This window comes from Hyla sarda, chromosome 1 (assembly GCF_029499605.1).
Source record: "Hyla sarda isolate aHylSar1 chromosome 1, aHylSar1.hap1, whole genome shotgun sequence".
NCBI lineage: Eukaryota > Metazoa > Chordata > Amphibia > Anura > Hylidae > Hyla > Hyla sarda.
In genome coordinates, this window is record NC_079189.1 from 389,553,398 (window position 1) to 389,573,123 (window position 19,726).

At 43.3% G+C, this 19,726-nt stretch overlaps 1 protein-coding gene and 1 long non-coding RNA gene across 4 annotated transcripts in view; one reads left to right on the top strand and one right to left on the bottom strand.

Annotated features, from left to right (window-relative positions):
* Window positions 1-19,726, bottom strand: part of SHC3 (SHC adaptor protein 3) — a 193,848-nt gene that overhangs the window by 133,637 nt on the left and 40,485 nt on the right. The window lies entirely within an intron of this gene.
* LOC130276269 (uncharacterized) lies at window positions 15,567-19,363 on the top strand. 2 transcript variants are annotated; one of them, XR_008845067.1, is made up of 4 exons: window positions 15,567-16,335; window positions 17,651-17,746; window positions 18,810-18,904; window positions 19,235-19,359. It is a non-coding gene; the product is annotated as an uncharacterized LOC130276269 (long non-coding RNA). The 2 variants fall into 2 exon arrangements; XR_008845066.1 differs by lacking the exon at window positions 18,810-18,904 and having other exon boundaries at window positions 19,235-19,363.

Below are 19,726 nucleotides of genomic sequence, written 5' to 3' on the forward strand. Positions count from 1 at the left end.
TGAGTGGTCCAAGAAGTGGTGTAAACTGTGAGTAACAGGTTGGAGAAGTCACATGTTTAACTGGCTGAGGGTAGCTCACCAGTTAGTAGTCAGGGCATGCTGATATGTGTAGTCAGTGAACAGACGGTCTAGGATTTTATTTTGTTCCTGCGTTGTTTGTTTTTCCCCTGCAACCTGTGTAAATAAAGCTGGCAAGGTGCCAGGCTTGCATGAATAACCGTTGTCTGCGGGTATATTGAGTGGAAACGTGTCCCGTGGCAGTGTCCAGGACGATCCTTACATTTTGGTGGAGGATGCGGGCACGCCATTGCTAAGGGCAACCCGTTGCCAAGGGCAACTAATGGGCGAATTGGGGAGGAGCCATTGCTAGGAGCAACCCCCTGCAAGATTGCAAGTCTGAGGAGCCCAGCAGAGGAGTTCAAGCACAGGATGGTGTCTGTGGAGGAGCATTGCTAGGGGCAACAGATGAAGATTTTTTTCTGGAAAAAGGACATCAGCAGGCCGTTGCTAGGGGCAACCGACATGGGCCACAACCGGTGGTCACCAGGATGAAGCCAAGGTCCCGTGAGGTGTTGGTGGGTGGAATCCCACTGTGGGTGGACTTGGATGGACGTAAGACTGTGTCTCAGATAATGCTGGAAATAATTCCCTTTGTGATTACCTTTGATACATGTTTTGGGGCAATAAGCCATATGATAGAGATATGTCAGGGGTGTGGAAATTTTATTTAAAAAAAACTACTTGTTCACGGCACTAAAATGGAGCAAAATCTACTTGTCCCTCATGACGATTCACTTGTCCGGGCCAATTTTCGCTTTTACACTAATTTTTTTCTCCTCCCCCTATAATAGCCATAACTACCTACTATAAGGATACCATTTAATTTTTCAATAACATATTCTCTGAACTAAAAATATATATATATTAACTCCTTAAGGACACATGACGTACTGGAACGTCATGTGTCCGCTCCCGATCTATAATCATAGCGGGTCGGGCCCGGCCTCTAACAACGGCCGGGATCAGTGGCTAATTCAACTTTGAACGCCGCGTCTAAAGTGAAAGTGAAAGTATGCCGGTTAGCTCAGTGGGCTGTTCGGGATAGCCGCGGCGAAATCGCGGCATCCCGAACAGCTTACAGGACAACAGGAGGGTCCCTACCTGCCTCCTCGCTGTCCGATCGCCGAATGACTGCTCAGTGCCTGAGATCCAGGCATGAGCAGTCATGCGGCAGAATCATCGATCACTGGTTTCCTATGAGAAACCAGTGATCAATGTAATAGATCAGTGTGTGCAGTGTTATAGGTCCCTATGGGAGCTATAACACTGCAAAAAAAAAGTGGGAAAAAAAGTGAATAAAGATCATTTAACCCCTTCCCTATTAAAAGTTTGAATCACCCCCATTTTCCCATTAAAAAAAACACAGTGTAAATAAAAATAAACATATATGGTATCGCCGCATGCGGAAATGTCCACATTATAAAAATATATCGTTAATTAAACCGCACGGTCATAGGCGTATGCGCAAAAATATTCCAAAGTTCAAAATAGTGCATTTTTAGTCACTTTTTATATCATGAAAAAATGAATAAAAAGATCAATAAGTCCTATCAATGCAAAAATTGTACCACTAAAAACTTCAGATCACGGCGCAAGAAAAGAGCCCACATACCGCCCCATATGCGCAAAAATAAAAAAGTTATAGGGGTCAGAAGATGACAATTTTAAACATATTAATTTTCCTGCATGTAGTTATGATTTTTTCCAGAAGTACGACAAAATCAAACCTATATGAGTAGGGTATCATTTTAATTGTATGGACCTACAGAATAAAGATAAGGTGTCATTTTTACCGAAAAATGTACTACGTAAAAACGGAAGCCCCCAAAAGTTACAAAACAGCGGGGGTTTTTTCAATTTTGACTCACAATGATTTTTTTTTCCGTTTTGCCGTAGATTTTTTGGGCAAAATGACTGATGTAATTACAAAGAAGAATTGGTGGCGCAAAAAATAAGCCATCATATGGATTTTTAGGTGCAAAATTGAAAGAGTTATCATTTTTTAAATGCAAGGAGGAAAAAACTAAAATGCAAAAACGGAAAAACCCTCGATCCTTAATAGGTTAAGGGAATTGAAATTGAAATAGTAAAAGATAATTTTGCAGATTTGGTGGTTTTCTTTTCTACGCCATTTACCTTGTGGTTGAGGCAACATGTTAGTTTTATACTTTAGGCCGGCCTGATTACAGCAATACCAGATTTGTATAGTTTATGTCATGTTTTACTAATTCTGAACTTTTTCTAATTTTTTTAATTGCCATTTTTTTATCCCCTGTAGCTTAATTTTCTTTCCGCATATCAGGCTGTATGAGGGCTCATTTTTTGCGCCATAATCTGTTTTTTGTATCGGTACAATTTTGGTATTGATCTGACTTTTTAATCGCTTTTTAACTTTTTTTTCTGGGATATTATAAAAATTGCAAATCTGTGGTTTGGTATTTTTTTTACATTTACCATACGGGATACATAATGTTATATTTTAATAGGCTGTACAATTACGCACGAAGCGATACCAAATATGTTTATTTTTATTATGTTTACATGTTTTTATATAGGGGGTGATTTGAACTTTTAACATGGAAGGGGTTAATGCAGAGGTCTTCAAACTGTGGCCCTCCAGATGTTGCAAAACTACAACTCCCAGCATGCCCGGACAGCAAACAGCTGTTCTGGCATGCTGGAAATTGTAGTTTTGTAACATCTGGAGGGCCACAGCTTGAAGACCATTGGGTTAATGTGTGTCTTTCAAACTTTTATTAAAACTTTTTTACACTTTATTAGACTTAAGAGGAATCATTAGATTCCTCATACAGATGAATAGAGTTCTATTGAACTCAATTAATCTGTGTGCTCTGTGATCCATTGATAGAGCCTAGTCCAGCCAGGCTCGATCAATGACAGAGCGGGACAGCAGGAAGCAGAGGTAAGCCCTCCGGCTACCTCCATAGTGGATCGCCCCCCTGCGATTGCGCTGCGGAGGGGGCGATCCACCCCACTAGACCACCAGGGAGCATACACATGTCCCTTTAGACGCTGCTGTCAGCTTTGACAGCGGCGATCTAAAGGGTTAATAGCCAGCCGCGGTGATCGCCGCATGCTGGCTATTAGTGGCGGCCCCCGGCTACTGAGAACAGCCGGGGGCTGCAGAGTATGGAGCGGGCAGGAATCCGGAGCCCGCTCCATACTCCCCTGTGAGCGCCGCATGCAGTCTCCCCATGCAGACGTGCGTCCGCTCCTGCCCTCAGCTCTCCGAAGCTAGAGCTGGGGGAGTGAAGGCAGAGGACGCAGGTCTTCACGGGGAGCAAAAAGCCATGCCCCCCTCATCTCCCCCCGCAGATCTGCAGAGCCGGGGAGAGAAGACAAATACACAGCTTCTCATCTCCCCTGCTCTGCTTCAGAGGACACAATTTTTTACAGCCGGGGGCTGCAGAGTATGGAGCGGGCAGGAGTCGGGTGCCCGCTCCATACAGACTGCAGATCGCCGCCGCACTTGTCAGGTTGGCCCTGCTTGCCCGAAGCCGGGCTAAGGGCAGGACAAATTCACCTGCCCGGCACCCGAAACTGCATGGCGTCGGGCGATAGGAATTCCCCATCCCTGTATGTGCAGAACTTACAGTTGAAATTGTACTGGGCAGAGACTTTCCGTATTTCTGGCAGCTGTGGGATGCCGAGAGTGCACCTGAGAGTTCGCACACAAAGGTTCCGGAAGTAGTGAGGACTGGGGGGTCTCTACTGGACTGTGTGAATGGTGCTGTATATTGTGAACCCATGCAGGCTGATAATGTTTTTCTTGAAACACTTATGTTAATGTGTTCTGATGTAAAGAGTACTGTTGCCACCTCTCGCATGACAAAAGAAAACCTGTGTGAGCTGGAAATAGAAAGATGATGGTTTTGTGAGATCCAAAATGTGTAATAAGTCTGGTAAAGACCAGCTGCAGAAAGCCAGAGCCCGCCATAGTGTCTATACAAGCCGGTATTTGGGGTTATAAAACAGTTAATGTGTGTATTTCTACTCCCTATGGTACCATAAGTCACAAGGTTGCAATAGAGCCTACCTTAGAGTATGAAGTAATACTGGTGAAGGATTTTCCGTTTTTTCAGCAGTTGTGCGAAGATAGTCAGGTGATTAGATAGGCTCACAACACTTGGTTTTCACCACATAGCAGGGGACAGTAACTCAGCAGAGGATGAGGACGGGGAGTGTCAGCAGACCCTAGGTATATGTCAGGTGGGAGTGTGCCAGACCACTAGGGGAGCTGAAGAACAGTCCGCGAGTCAAGTTAAAGAGGTGAATGGAATAGAAGCTATGGAGATGGCTGCGGAAAAAACAAAACTCCAGAAGAGAGTACCAATGGAGCTGGGGGCTGCGCTTACGGTCACAGACAGAGTCCTAAGTGAAGGAGATGTGGCGTCTAGACCAGAGAGGGGTTGTAACCAGGAAGGTCGAACCACTGGACCAGATATTGCTGCAGACCCAGGAGCCCTAGTCGTTTTTGCCAGGCCGTGAAGAGACTGTGATAAGACAAAAGAAAAGTCTGCCAAGGAGCCGAGAGACAGTTCAGAGGAACTGTTCGGGAATTGCCCTGACTCGCTGGTGCCAAGAGCCATTGAAGCTGTTGCTAGGGGCAACGAACTTACCGCCAAGGGATTGCCGGTCCGACGGGAGTGTTTAGCAAGAGTCTCCAGAGTTGCCAACGTGGTGGGAGAGGAAGAGTGCCAGGTGTCTGTGGCACCTGTTTTTGATGATAATAACGAGGCACAAGTGGCCGCAACCCCGAAAAAGGGGGAGACCGTCTAGAGATGGAGAATTGCTGGGTCGAGTGTCTGACAGAGGACCAGAGGATGTCTCAAGGTCTAACAGCGAGAGTAAGGAGACCGCTGTCAGTAAAAGGTCTCGGAAAAGACGAGCTGGCCTTGGGAAAAAACTGGAGCAGATCCAGAATCTGGAAAAATCCCTGCAGATGGTTTCTGTGAAGTTGGCGGAGAAAGAAAAAGAGGTACATCACTTGACAGAGGAAAGGGACAAATCGCTTGCTGACTTTAAGAAAGAGCAAGAAACGAGGCTTCAGCTGGAAAAAGTCATGGAGCACCACAGAAGTGAGTTTGTGGCTCTGCAGGATGAACTGTCCCACTCCCAGGGTCTTGTGACCAGCAAGGAGAGTAAAGTTCAGAGTCTGGCCAAGCGGATGTCATTCCAGGAAGAAGAAGTGAGTCTTCTACATGGTGCATATCAGGCTCTGCAAAGTGATCACAAGGCTAGGCTGGTAGCCATGGAAAAAATTGAAAAAGAGAAGAATGAAATGAAGATGGAAGTTGATGATCTTGCCAGAAATCTGGAGAGTGTCTCTAAAGCTAAGAGACAACTTGAGGAGGAAGTCAAGGCGAAGAATGCCCTTGCACATGCTCTTCAATCCGCTCGTCATGACAATGACTTGCTCCGTGAGCAGTATGAGGAGGCCCTGGAACAAGTTGAGACTCTGCAACATGAAAACAAGAATTTGCAAGAGAAGATCTCAGATCTATCTGAACAGATTGGTGAGAGTGAAAAATCTATCAATGAGTTAGAGAAGACCAAGAAACAGTTGCTGGACAGTGAGAAGATGATCTCTGCAAAGCTCAAGAGTGAGCAGCTGAAATATATAAAGCTGGAAGATGACATGAAGATCTTAAAAGAGAGCATGGAAGCGCAGAATGAAACACGCAGAAGGTCCCACGTAGCTGCCTTGGTTTTGCTGGGAGCGCAACTCTACGAGCAGATGGCTGTGCTGGCGGACAATGAACAGTTGAGGAAACAATTGCTGTCTTCGGAAGATACTGTCAGGGACCTGACAGAGTTACTTGACATTGAGAGGATGAAGTCCGCTAAGCTCCAGTGTAAGCAGCGAAATTATGAAAAAAAGATAGAGGACCAGGAAGTCCTAAAAGAGAGCAGAGACCAAGCTATGGTGGAATTGGCTCAAGAAAGGCTTCTGGGGCAGAAGTTACGGGATACAGGGATGCTTTCTCTGAAGCCCGGTAAAAAGTCCTCTAATGCTAAGATTGAGGTGAAGCCCTGTAAGAAGTCCTCTAAAGCTAGGACTGAGCTGAAACCTGGTGTGAAATCCTCTGAAGTGGAGACTAAGGAGAAGTCAGGCGGGAAATCCTCTGAACTTGAGCAGACCAAAAATTCTGAAGGTAATGCTGAGGCAGAGAAATCCTCTGAAGAAAAGTCAACATCAAAAGCTATGAGTAAAGAGAATGGCACAACTGAAGCTACAGGTGAAGAGAAGAGTAAGCCTGAAGAAGCTGCAGAGAAGAGCCAAACAGCAGTAGAAGCTGATTCTACACAAGAATCTGAAGGAGCCAAAGACTCTGAAGCCAAACCTGAGGAAGCTGGTGTCCCTGAAGAGAAAGCTGGAAGGGATGAGGTGAAACCATGTGAGAAATCCACTGAAGTCAAAACTGTGGTGAAACCAGGTGGGAAGTCCTCTAAAGTTGAAACTGAGATGGACCCGTGTTGGAGGTCCTCTGAAGCTACAGAGAACAAGACAGTGGTTGGTGAAAGATTCTCTGAAGCACAGGCAGAGGTCCAGCAAGCCAGAAGAAGACAAAGGTTAGAAGCATCGGTCCTCTCTGTCCTTAATTTCAAGAACCCTGCCCACACCAGGGTAAAGAACCTGGTACTGGAGAGGTGTGACCGAGGGACTTGCAATTGGTGGCTGGTAAAAGTCCGGAAGAAAAAAGTCAAGGACTTCAGAGACTGTGGTACAAAAGTTGTCCAAGAGAAAGGAAAGGCAGATGGTTTCTGCCTTTCAAATACATGTGCTCCTTCCCGGTGGTCTGAGCAAAGGGGGGGGGGGATATGTGATAAGGTGGCAAGGAAAGGGTGTATTTCCTTTGCTCACCCTGAAGAATATCTCACCTGCTTCTTAATTAAAGAGGCAGCAGGGAAGGGAGGTGTATATAAGATGGAGACTCAGTCTAATCTGTGCTCTCCCTGGGAAACAGCATGTCGCTGTAGGGGGAGACACTCGAACCCTGTTGAGGAAGCACACAGCTGGAACCGGTGAGTGGTCCAAGAAGTGGTGAGAACTGTGAGTAACAGGTTGCAGGAGTCACATGTTTAACTGGCTGAGGGTAGCTCACCAGTTAGTAGTCAGGGCATGCTGATATGTGTAGTCAGTGACCAGACGGTCTAGGATTTTATTTTGTTCCTGCGTTATGTTTGTTTTTCCCCTGCAACCTGTCTAAATAAAGCTGGCAAGGTGCCAGGCTTGCATGAATAACCGTTGTCTGCGGGTTTATTGAGTCGAAACGTGTCCCGTGGCAGTGTCCAGGACGATCCCGGAGCTATCCCCAAGGAGGAACCCTTACAGAACATAACAAGGGGTACAGTGAGTCTTAACACCCCACAGGTGTTTGACAACTATTCGTTAAAGTTGGATGTGTAAAACATTTTTTTCACTAAAATGCTGTGGTTTCCCCAAAGGCTACATTTTTACAAGGGGTAATAGGAGAAAATACCCCCCAAAATGAGTATGGAAATACCCCATGTGTGGAGGAAAAATGCTCTGCATGCACACTATACTGTTTAGAAGAGAAGGAGCGCCATTGAGCTTTTTGAAAGCAAATTTTGCTGAAATGGTTTTGGGGGGCATGTCACATTTGGGAAGCCCCTATAGTGCCAGAACAGCAAAAAAAAAAAATACAAAAAACACATGGCATACTATTTTGGAAACTACATCCCCCAAGGCACGTAACAAGGGATACAGTGAGCCTTTACACCCCACAGGTATTTGACAAATTTCCACTAAATTTGGACATGAAAATAAAAAATGTGATGTTTTTTCACTAAAATTTTCACAAGAGGTAATAGGAGAAAAAGCCTCCTAAAATTTGTAACACCATAACTTCTGAGTAAGGAAATACCCCATATGTGGATGGAAAGTGCTCTGCAGGAAAACTACAATGCTCAGAAGAGAAGGAGCACCATTGAGCTTTTTGGAGAGACAATTTGGTTGGAACAGAAGTCGGGGGCCTTGTGCGTTTACAAAGCCCACGTGGTGCCAGAAGAGTGGACTTCCCCCACATGTGACCCCATTTAAGAAACTACATCCCCTCACATAATTTAATAAGGGCACAGTGAGCATTTACACCCCACTGGCGTTTGAAAGATCTTTGGAACAATGGGCTGTGCAAATGAAAAATAAAAAAATCTGTCAGACACCTGTGGGGTGTAAATGCTTACTGCACCCCTTATTAAATTCTGTGAGGGGTGTAGTTTCCAAAATGGGGTCCCATGTGGGGGGGTCCACTGTTCTGGCACCAAGGGGGGCTTTGTAACACCACATGGCCTTCAATTTCGGACATATCACATCTCTCTCCAAAAGCCCAATGGAGCTCCTTTTCTTCTGAGCATTGTAGTGCACCAGCAGAGCACTTTACATCCACATATGGGGTATTTCCTTACTCAGAAGAAATTGGACTAAATTTTTTCGGGGGCTTTTTTCCCTATTTTCCCTTGTAAAAATGAAAAATTTAGGGTAAACCCAGCATTTTACTGAAAAAAATTTTCTTTTCATTTTTATATCCAACTTTAACGAAAATTTGTCAAACACCTGTGGGGTGTTAAGGCTCAGTATAGCCCTTGTTACGTTCTGTGAGCAGTGTAGTTTCCAAAATGGGGTCACATGTGGGTATTTTGCGTTTTGCGTTTATGTCAGAACCGCTGTATATCAGCCACTACTGTGAAAATCAATAATTTAGACCTCAAATGTTTATAGTGCTCTCTCACTCCTGAGCCTTGTTGCGCGCTCGCAGAGCACTTTGTATCCACATATGGGGTATTTCCGTACTCAGGAGAAAATGCGTTACAAATTTTGAGGGTCTTTTTTTCCTTTTACTGCTTGTGAAAATTAAAAGTATGGGGCAACACCAGCATGCTAGAGCAAAAAAATTTTTTACCCTAACATGCTGGTGTAGACCCCAACTTTGCCTTTTTATAGGGAGTAAAAGGAGAAAAAGCCCCCCAAAATTTATAACGCAATTTCTCCTGGAAATACCCCATATGTGGCACTAAACTGTTGCCTTGAAATACGACAGGGCTCCAAAGCGGGAGAGCTCCATGCGCATTTGAGGCCTAAATTGGGGATTTGAACCTGCCACCAAAATACCCTACGGCCATATCTCCAGCTGTTGCAAAACTCCCAGCATGCCTTGACAGTCAATGGCTCTCTGGCAATACTGGGAGTTGTTGTTTTTCAACAGCCGGAGGCTCCGTTTTGGAAACAGTGACGTACAAGATGTTTTTTTTATTTTTATTGGGGGGACGGGAACGTGTAAGGGTGTGTATATGTAGTGTTTTACTTTTTATTATGTGTTAGTGTAGTGTAGTGTTTTTTAGGGTACATTCACAAGGGCGGGGGTTTACAGTGAGTTTCTCTCTGGGAGTTTGAGCTGCGGCAGAAAATTTACTTCATCTAAAACTTGCAGCAGAAAACTCACTGTAAACCTGCCCGTGTGAATGTACCCTGTACATTAACATGGGGGGGGGGGCAAACCTTCAGCTGCTGCAAGTGCATGCTGGGAGTTGTAGTTTTGCAACAGCTGGAGGCACACTGGTTGCGAAACACTGCGTTAGGTAACAAACTCTCAGTGATACACATTGACAGCCGAAGGGCATGCTGTGAGTTGTAGTAGCGTGCCTCCAGCTGTTGTATAACTACAACTCCCAGCATGCCCTTCGACTGTCAGTTATGCAACAGCTGGAGGCACACTGGTTGCGAAACAATGAGTTTGTTGCTTAACTCAGTGTTCACAACCAGTGTGCCTTCAGCTGTTGCAAAACTACAACTCCCAGCATGCATGGTCTGTCAGTGCATGCTGGGAGTTGTATTTTTGCAACAGCCCGAGGCACACTGGTTTGCGAAACACTGAGTTAGGTCACAAACTCTCAGTGATACACAACCAGTGTGCCTACAGCTGTTGCAAAACTAAAACTCTCAGCATGCATTGACAGCCAAAGGGCATGCTCACAGTTGTAGTTTTGCAACAGCTGTAGGCACACTGCTACAACTCCCAACATGCCCTTTGGTAGTCTGTGCATGTTGGGAGTTGTAGTTATGCAACAGCTGGATGCACACTTTTTCATAGAAAAAATGTGCTCCAGCTGTTGCATAACTACAACCCCAAGCATGCTCAGACTGCCAAAGGGCATGCTGGGAGTGTAGTTGGAACTCCAGCTGTTGAAAACTACAACTCCTGCCCTTTGCTAAGCAACAACAGGAGGTGAACAGGCCTCACCTCCTGCTATATCCTGCCGCCTGCACCGCCGCTGCTGCTCCTGCCACTGCCGCCGCTCCTGAGGGGACCCCCGCCGGGCCGGGCAAAGGTAGGAGATCCCCGCCGGCCCCAATCGCCGCCCAGCAGGGTAGTGATTGGTCAGTCATTCCGACCGATCAATCACGTGATCGTGAGGTGGCACCCATGCCACCTCACTCCTGCTGGGTAAGGGTGAATGGGGCTGTCCTGGACAGCCCCATTCACCCTTTTTTTCCTGGGTCACCAGAGACCCGATTGACCCGGAATTGCCGCAAATCGCTGTTCTGAATTGACTTGCAATTTGCGGCGGTCTCCGACATGGGGGGGGGGGTCTCGGGACCCCCCCCCCAAGGGTTTGCTCAGGGTGCCTGCTGAATGATTTCAGCAGGCATCCCGGTCCGGACCCCGCCCGGCAAACGGCTGGGACCGGTATTCCCATGGGCGTACAGGTATGCCTTTGGTCCTTAACCACTTAAAGACTCAGGGCATACCTGTACGCTCTGAGTCCGCTCCCATTGTATAACAACAGCCAGGACCCATGGCTAATAGCGTGTGGCACTGATCCCAATGCCATGCACTATTAACCCTTTAGACGCGGCATTCAAAGTTGATCGCCGTGTCTAAAGTGAAAGTAAAGTACTGCCGGTTAGCTCAGTGAACTGTTCGGGACCACCGTGGCGAAATCGCAGCAACCCAAACAGCTGGAGGATACCAGGAGGATCCCTACCTGCCTCCTGCGTGTCCGATCACCGAATGACTGCTCAGTGCCAGAGTTCCAGGCATAAGCAGTCAAGCGGCAGAAACATTGATCAATGTTATCCTATGGGATAACAATGATCAATGTAAAAGATCATTGTGTGCAGTGTTATAAGCCCCTATGGGGGCGATAACATTGCAAAAAAAAGTTAATGAAGATCATTTAACCTTCTCTAACAAATGTTTGAATCACCCCCTTTTCCCATTAAAATAAAAAAACAGTGTAAATAAAATAAAAAAATTAACATATGTGGTATTGCCGCATTTTTATATATTATAAAAATATATCATTAGTTAAACCGCACGGCAAATGACGTATGCGTAAAAAAATTCCAAATAGCATTTTTTTGGTCACTTTTTATATCATGAAAAAATTTATAAAAAGCAATCAAAATGTCCAATCAATACAAAAATGGTACTGCTAAAAACTTCAGATCAAGGGGCAAAAAATTAGCCCTCATAATGCCCGGTATGCAAAAAAATTTAAAAGTTATAGGGGTCAGAAAATGACAATTATAAATGTATAAATTTTCGTGCATGTAGTTATGACAAAATCAAACCTGTATAAGTAGGATATAATTTTAATCGAATGGACCTACAGAATAAAGAGAAGGTGTCATTTTTACTAAATAATGTACTGTGTAGAAACTGTTACAAAATGGCGTTTTTTTCTTTAATTTTGTCGCACAATGATTTTTTTTCCGTTTTGCCATGGATTTTTGGGTAATTTGACTGATATCATAACAAAGTAGAATTGGTGGCACAAAAAATAAGCCATCATATGGATTTTTAGGTGCAAAATTGAAAGAATTATGATTTTTTTTTAAAGGTATGGAGGAAGAAACAAAAGGGCAAAAATGGAAAAACCCCGAGTCCTTAAGAGTTAAGTACCAGGATGTCAGGGCGTACCTGTATGCCCTTGGTCCTTAAGTGGTTAAAAGTGTTATGAAATTTGAGAACCTTTTCATAAAATAAAACTAACATGTCTAGAGATGAAAGTTCTTCATATAGTTTGTTAAAATTTAGTTCTGGAGCATTGAATTACTGGTGTAGACAAGTGAGATGTCCTGCAAGTTGTCCATATATGTGGCCTCTAAAGATATGTGGTAGGATATCTTTTTTCATACAGAGCTACCTTTATGGTCAAGTATGTAGAGTAGATGTGTAAGATTCACCACACTTCCGTTGATGAATAAATCAGCAATAGAGAATTACTTTTTTTTAAATGAAAAATGAGAATAATATGCTGTAAAGCTTCCATAAATACTACTATCCTCATGGTAAATGCTTATATTTTGTTTACAGATTCATTCTATAATGACTTCTTTAAGGTCTGTTAATGAAGGATCCTTCAGAACAAATAGCGAAAAAGATATTTTGTTTTAAATTGTTGGTTATTAAAAACATTTTTCACATCATACAAAAACACCCAAGTGAAACATTCAGGGGAAGTCTAAATATTCATACATCATATTTCCTATTACAGTCAGGAAGGAAAACGTTCCTGGTATTATCATAAACAGTATCTGCATATTGCTACAAAGCATATACAATCCCTAGAGACAACTTCTTGCCCCCCCCCCTCCTTTTCTCTTTATTAACTCAATATATATTCTCAGTATATACAGTAAGCTTCAATACTTTGACCATTTCCTTCATTATCTGTACAAATGGTTCCCAATCCTACTAGCTATCATTAATTCCATGAAATAGTTACTGTGTATAGTGTAAATCACTTGTATTACATTTAGAATCTCATTACTCCACCATTTCTTAGCTGACTATAAGCTAGCAACCAATAAAATATTTTTTTTAAAAAAGCACAACTACGGTATATATTCTGTTTAGAAAATTCTCCAAACCTATGTAACACAATTACTAGATTCCATTTAAGGTGAGTAACTCCATACACAGGGAAGGAAGCGACATATACTTGTTTAATATGGACGAATATTACTACAATTGGACCATGCATAAATTAAGTGCATAAGGAGAAGAATGAAAGGTCGGCACTCACCGGATTTCCAATTCAGCAGGTTTTATTGCACAATACTCACAGCCATAAGTACAGTTCTAGGGGAGACGATGGATGGTAACAAAAGGGGGGTACCAGAGAGAGTGCCTCTCTGTGGTACCCCCCTTTTGTTACCATCCGTCATCTCCCCTAGAACTGTACTTATGGCTGTGAGTATTGTGCAATAAAACCTGCTGAATTGGAAATCCGGTAAGTCCGACCTTTCTTTCTTCTCCTTATGCACTTATGTCATATCCTACATGAGTCTGAGCACCACTGAATCCTCTCCCCGCAACAGCGACTTAGTGTCCATCAGCTTTCAGGTACAGAAGTTAGCAGTGCCGAACATCTTCTACATTCCCATGCATAAATTAGTTCACACCTACTCTCCACATCTCTAGTATTCGCCAATAGTATTTAAAGGTTTTGCGCAGCGAAAAGTAACTTATCCCCTATCCACAGGATAGGGGATAAGTGTCTGATCACAGGGGGTCTGACTGCAGGGACCCAAAGCAATCTCCTGAATGGCTCATGGCTATCAGAGAAGAGCAAGTTGCTGGGGATGGCATGTGCTCTATTAATTTCTATGGGAGCGCCAAAGATGCCAGAGTACAGCACTGGGGTTTCTTTGGTGCTCTCAAAGAGAAAAAATGGGAGAATCCTCTCAGAGAGTCTGGGCCCGCTCAGAAGATCAAAGGGGGGATCCCAGCAGTCGGACTCCACGGAATTAGACATTTATCTCCTATCCTGTGGATACAGGATAAGTTACTTTTCGCTGCACAACTCCTTTAAGAACATTTATCAAGCTGTCTTGTGGTAAAATTCTCTTTGTTTCTCATAGCAACCAATCAGAGCTGATCTTTTATTTCTCATATTGCTCTGGTAAAATGGGAAGCAAAGAGAATCGTAGTAAAAGTAATCTTAGTATAAGACTGCTTGATAAATTTCCCCTACAGTACAGAGTAGAGGTGCACCGAAATGGAAATTTCAAAACCGAAACGAAAACGAAATAAAAAAAAAATGTCCGGCCGAAACCGATACCGAAAATGCGACGATCCTGCGGTCCTCCTGCGTCTCTATGGTTGTACGCACGGGACGTCAGTGACGTCCCGTGCGTACGACCATAGAGGCGGAGAAGCGAGGGACCGAAGGAGGATCGCAGGAGGACGCCGGGGAATGGTGAGTGACCGGCGGACATCCTTATGTCACGAAAAGATTTTTCGGGACACAGGGATGTCCAGGATTGGAATACTTCTTTTTATGTGCCCGGGCCGCCTCCCATGTGTGGCTGCAGGTGGGGGCCGACCAGAGCATATAAAAACTAATACTGTATACTAAAAACCAGGGGGCCTCCAGCTGTTGTGAAACTACAACTCCCAGCATGCCTGGACAGACTTTGCCGGTCCGAGCATGCTGGGAGTTGTAGTTTCACAACAGCTGGAGGCCCCCTGGTTTTTAGTATACAGTATTAGGTTTTATATGCGCTGGCCGGCCCCCGCCTGCAGCCACACACGGGAGCCGGCCCGGGCACATAAAAAGAAGTATTCCTATCCCGGAGAGCGCGCCCCCCCAGATGTTGCGCCCCCCTGCACCCCCCACGAGTGCCTCTGCCACTGGCAGTGTTTGCAACTTGTGTTGTGGGCGTGCAGGGGAGGTGGGTCATTATCGGCACATTTTTTGTTTTTTCGGCATTTCCCCGAAACAGCTATTTTCGGACGATATGTATCGGCCGCCGATATATCGGTGCATCCCTAGTACAGACCATTTCTCACTTACAAGTTTCGTCACTTAAAAGGAACTATTAATAACCACTCAAACGTTATGAATGATCTACCACTTTTTGATATGTTAACCCCGGTGGAAAACTGGTTCCGGAAAGTTAAACAGATTTGTACATTACTTCTATTAAAAAATCTTAATCGTTCCAGTACATATTAGCTGCTGAATAATACAGAGGAAATTATTTTCTTTTTGGAACACAGAGCTCTCTGCTGACATCACAAGCAAAGTGCTCTCTGCTGACATCTCTGTCCATTTTAGGAACTATCCAGAGCAGCATATGTTTGCTATGGGGATTTTCTCTACTCTGGACAGTTCTTAAAATGGACAGAGATGTCAGCAGAGAGCACTGTGGTCATGATGTCAGCAGAGAGCTCTGTGTTCCAAAAAGAAAATAATTTCCTCTGTAGTATTCAGCAGCTAATAAGCTAATATTTTTAATAGAAGTAATTGACAAATCTGTTTAACTTTCCGGCACCAGTTGATTTAAAATAAAAAAAAGTTTTCCACCTGAGTACCCCTTTAACCCCTTAAGGACTGAGCCCTTCTTCACCTTAATCTGTAGAGAAAAGAAAAGAAAGGACCGACGGACGGCGCCTCGTGTATTTACCCTCAATAGATCGGGTGGTGGGTGGGGGGGGGGAACCCCACGGGGCTTATAGATGGCCGCTCACCTTGAGATCTATGCAAAAAAGCATATCACCCACGATATAATCTGGGTACTGTAGTACGAGTCGCTGCTATGCCGATGGGTTGCAGGAGGAAACAAGTCGTCCTGGGAGTCAATATTAGAAGTAGAGCAGGAAAAAACCCTCAGGTATGGCGCTGCAGACTCTTGTAGACAGATGAGGCGGATGCCAAAGGTAATAGGAAAGTCCTCAGCAGGACATTTTATTAAAAAAAACAATAAAATGGACAAGATTACGCGTTTCGGGAGGATCCCTCCCTTCCTCAGATCAGGATAAGGACAGTACAACAATAGCAGGTTTATATAGCCCAAAAATGGGCGCCAAAAACACATGGGAGGAGTAACAATCCAAACTTGAAAATCAAAGTACAGGAACAGAAACAGCACTTACATATAATATACAGTATGAATATACATTAGGAAGCAAAACAATTACAAATTGTGGTAATATAAGGTCAGGTTATGTGTTTGACCAAGACTAGCAACTGCTGGAGAATCGCAGTGGGCCGGAAGCTGTCAGCCGCATCATGTGAACAGTGTAAACAAGGCACTTCCTGTGTGAGAAGCACGTCAATAGCAGTGAGCTCTGAAGCAGGGCTGGTTGCCCTGGACGCGTTGCTATGCTAGGAGGTCACATGGTCAGCTCTCTACCAATCAGCTCTGAATGTGGTTTCTCCTTACTTGTGAAGGCTGTGAGGATCGTACTGGCAGAGGACACTGACAGGCTCCTATTCAGTGTAAGCTGTGCGATTATTATCTATATGCAAATAGTGCTGTCAGGGGATACTAGCTGCCTGGTCAGTGTGGGCTGTGAGCACTGTGTATAATAGGATTGCACTGTCAGGAGATACTGACAGTCTCTTAGACACTTCAGGCTATGTGAATCCTGTGAGGATCGCACTGTTAGGGGATAAGCAGGCATGAGAGGGAGACAAGATGTTTATAGAGAACTATACAGGGATATTAGTCTGTTAATCAGTGCAGAGAAGAAGTAAGCACTGCCTGTATAGTGATCACATTGTAAGGGGGAGACTCACATTGTCATAGGTAAAGATGAAGGTGATATGTAAAAGAGGACATGCTGGTGTGGTATTATGATGTGTAACAGCATGGTATAGTATAACCAGGTATTAACTGATAACAAGATTACTATTTTAGTCATGATCGGACCATGTTAGGTATGTGGTATTGATAGGAACTTGTGTAGTGATAACATATGGAGTGATATGCTGTGTCTTAAGGGCCATAATAGGTATATAACCCTATATCAACCATTGGTGTATAATGGATCAGAACACCCTATGTAAACAGTACACTCTTTGTAACCTAGTAAAAATATAAATATGTGCATAGCATTAAGAAATATAAATATGTGCATGGCGTTAAGAAATATGAATATGTGCATGGCGTACAAAATATATGTATATAAATGGGTCTAGGTACTATAAAAACATGTAGTAATGAAAACACATGTACAAATACATATGCACACATGCACATATATACACATATGCATATATACACATATACACATACACATACACCCATCTACACACATGCGTGAACATATACAAAACCATATAGGGAATAATGGTTTCAACTGCATATGCATGGGGAAGTTGTAAAACAGAAGAATAAAGTAAGAGCAGGAGTGAATTATCTGATGACAAGGTGATGGCCTTATTTATAGGGAGCATTCTATCATCTCATTAAGACCTGTGGGCACCAATGTTTGGAGTTTGTATATCCAGTAATTTTCTCGTTTACGTAAGGTATTAAACCTATGTGGAATGTCCCTGGATATACTTTCTATTGGGGTAATTGAAATAACATTGAAGTTTTGACCATGCTGTTCAGTTATATGCCGGGAGACACTATGGAGGAGAAAACCATTGGTGGCGTTGTTCCTATGTTTTGTGATTCTTTCCCGTAGACACCTAATGGTTCTCCCCACATATTGTAGACCACATTGGCAATCCAGAAGATACACCACGTATTGGGAGGAGCAGTTCAGCAAGGTTTTAATCTGGAATGTTTCTCCCGTGATTTTAGAGGTGAAAGTTTTGGCACGGTGGTGGAGATTTGCACAACATTTGCAGCGATTATGCCCGCATCTATAAGCGCCTGTGGTGGTGAGGAAATTCACAGGTTGGTGATTGTGAGTTTTTAATCTGCTGGGAGCTATAATATTACGGAGTGTTTTACCTCTCCTGAATGTAACACCTGGTTTTTGGGGGAGAGTGTCTCGTAGAAAGGGGTCATTCATTACAATTGGCCAGTGTTTGTGTAAAATGTCTTTAATGTGTTTGTGCTCTCTAGAAAAAGTGGTTATGAAATTTATAGACCAATCTTTCTCATTGCTCGGGGTGAATTTTCCTTTGGACAAGCATTCTTGTTGTGATAGAGTGCTAGCCCTCTTAAAAGAAGAATCCACAATGGCCTTTGGGTATTTTTTAGCCCTAAACCTTTTTCTTAGAATGTCACTCTGTTCTTCAAAATCATTGAGGTTAGAACAATTTCGTCTAATACGTTTAAATTGCCCATAAGGCACATTTATGAGCCATTTTTTAAAATGTGAACTAGTAAAATCAAGATAGCTGTTACTATCTACTTTTTTAAAAAAGGTTTTAGTATTCAAAGCTCCTAGGCCATTGTGGAAAACAACAACATCTAAAAACTCAGCATTATCATTAAAAACATTATGTGTGAAATGAAGGCCCCAGTTGTTACAGTTAAGATATGTTAAAAATTCATCTAATAAAACAGTGGAACCATTCCAAATAAAAAATATATCATCAATAAAACGTTTAAAATAAACACAGTGTCGAAATAGATGGTTTGGATAAACAAAAGTCTCCTCAAATAAGCCCACAAAAAGATTAGCGAAGCTGGGTGCCACGCGTGACCCCATTGCGGTGCCGGTATGCTGAGCATAAATACATTTCTGGAATTCAAAGTAATTGTGTGTTAAAACGTAGCGAAGACCTTTTTGAATAAAATCGCGCTGAGCCTGTGGGAGTTCTGGGTCATTGTTTAGAAAATGAGCCACAGCATTAATCCCCAGGTCGTGGTCTATCACCGTGTACAAGGAAGTGATATCCATTGTAACCAAGAGGTATTCTGTCTTCCATTCTACTGCTAAAATGGAGGAAATAAAATCTGTAGTATCTTTGAGGTAGGAGGTCAATTTTAAAACGTATTTATGCAACAGCAGGTCTAAATAATGTGACAAATTGGAAGACACAGAGCCTATCCCAGATACAATAGGGCGCCCTGGTGGATTTTCGGTATTTTTATGAACCTTTGGTAAGTAATAAAAAATAGGTAAAGATGGTTCATGTATAAGAATAAAATCTTTTTCAGATTTATTCAGGACGCCCGTCTGAAAACCTTCATTAACCAATGTTTTCAATTCATCAGTGTATTTCTTAGTCGGGTCTGTAGGCAACGTTTTATAAAATTTGGGATCGGTAAGGAGTCTGTTAGCTTCCTTGATATAATCTTCTGTGTTTAAAATGACCACCCCTCCCCCCTTGTCTGCTGGTCGAATCACAATATTACGGTTCTCCGCTAGTTTCTTTAAGGTTTGGTGTTCAATGCGAGATAAATTATTAGCATATTTATTGTCTCTTTTAGTAAGTTTTTCTAGATCGTGTGCGACCATGCTAAGAAAAGTATCAAGGTAACTGCCTCTCGATTGGAGGGGATAGAAGTTCGATTTTGGTTTAAGGTCAGTGTGTATAGGTGCTGGTACCATAGATTCTATATCAGTGGTGTGGCTGTGCTCCCCTTGTGGTTCACCTTTGATATTGAAAAACCTTTTAATAGTAAGCTTTTTCACAAAATTATTAAGGTCAATAAATAGGTCAAAGCTGTTGGACCTTCCCGTCGGACAGAATGATAGCCCTCTTTTGAGGATATTATTTTCAATATCATTGATAATATAAGTAGAGAGATTGAATATTTTAACAGTGTCTATATTTGGACAACCTTGTGTGTCTTGTTCTTCCTTTTTCTCTTGTCTACCCTCGTTTCTTTTTCGACCTCCCCTGCATCCCCGTCTCCGCGGTCTTTTCTTTTTACCCCTAAAGGGGGAGCTATGTCCACTAGTTCCATAGGGGTTGTGGG